At 52.1% G+C, this 1,390-nt stretch overlaps 1 pseudogene; it reads left to right on the top strand.

The window, feature by feature from the left end:
* The first annotated feature begins 486 nt into the window (after positions 1-486).
* On the top strand, positions 487-1,390 carry LOC143400301 (olfactory receptor 5V1-like; annotated as a pseudogene).

Below are 1,390 nucleotides of genomic sequence, written 5' to 3' on the forward strand. Positions count from 1 at the left end.
GCAGGAGCACCATGAGGAAGGAAGGGGTTAAAAAAGACCCATCTCTCCATTAACTAAAGCATCAACAGTTGGGTTAATGTGGAGACACCCCAAGTGGTGACCTGGGTCAATGCATAAAGTAAATACATGAGACCTCTTACCTGAAGCCCCCACAATGAATGGGAGGAAAAATTGTCAGACATCTGTCTCCTCTGTTATCTTCTCCTCTCTGCTTTCCTTCCCTCCCCTCCTCTCCTCTCTTCCATGAGACACTGTTTTCCTGCAGTGTGATCAGAGCAGTTGACTTGGGGCACAGGTACAGAGTGATTCCTCAGAATAATCAAATTTCCTGGATTATGATTCTCATATAAGCTGCTTCTAGGATGTTTTTCCATTGAGAGAAGATGAACCTCTATAGACAAAGGACCTCCCTGGACATATTCCCAGCTGACCTCCTCTTAGCTATCTGTGGCCACTGCATCTGAACACAACTTCAGAGGGGGAGAAATGTCCAATCAGACCAGTGTGACTCACTTCATCCTCAGGGGCTTCTCAGATATCCCAGAATGGAGGCCAGTGGTCATTGTCTCTTTCCTGTTGTTCTATGCCTTTGACCTCCTAGGAAACATGACCATCATCACAGCCGCCTCCACACACCAATGTACTTCTTCTTGAAGAATTTGTTTTTTCTGGACCTGAGCTACACCTCGGTCACCATCCCCAAGGCACTGGCTACCACCCTACAGGGCCCTGGTGTCATTTCCTACCTCCAGTGTATGGCTCAGCTTTACATGTTTTTCACACTTGCTTCAGCTGAGTGCTTTCTGCTCACAGCCATGACTTATGATCGGTGAGTGGCCATCTATATGCCCCGGCTCTATGGGACCATCATGAGCCATGGACGGTGCTGGGCACTGGTGGTCCTGGCCTGGGTGGGCAGGACCCTCTACTCAGCCTTCCACACGGTCAGCACCTTCTCTCTGCCCTTCTGTGGGCCCAACGTAGTGGAGCACTTCTTCTGAGACATTCCTGCTCTCATTAGGCTCTCCTGTGGGCAGCTGCATCATGTTGAGCTCCTTCGCCCTCAGGGTCCTCTCGCATCCTCTCCACCCTCCTGCGGATGCCCTCGGGGGACGGCCACTGGAAGGCCTTGTCTACCTGCTCCTCCCACCTGAACACAGTCCTCCTGTTTTATGGCAGTGGAAGCTTCACCTACCTGAGGTCTGCATCTCAGTACTCCGCCACCCAGGGTCGCCTGGTATCCGTCTTTTACTCCATCCTCACCCCTTCCTTGAACCCCGTCATCTACTCTCTGAGGAACCAAGACATGAAGGTCGCGCTGCAGAGGCTGAGCTGCCAGCGAAGTCTGAGCGCTGGGTGCTGCACAGCTGGCCTTGATCCAGGTGTCTGA

The sequence above is a fragment of the Callospermophilus lateralis genome (genome assembly GCF_048772815.1).
Source record: "Callospermophilus lateralis isolate mCalLat2 chromosome 5 unlocalized genomic scaffold, mCalLat2.hap1 SUPER_5_unloc_1, whole genome shotgun sequence".
NCBI lineage: Eukaryota > Metazoa > Chordata > Mammalia > Rodentia > Sciuridae > Callospermophilus > Callospermophilus lateralis.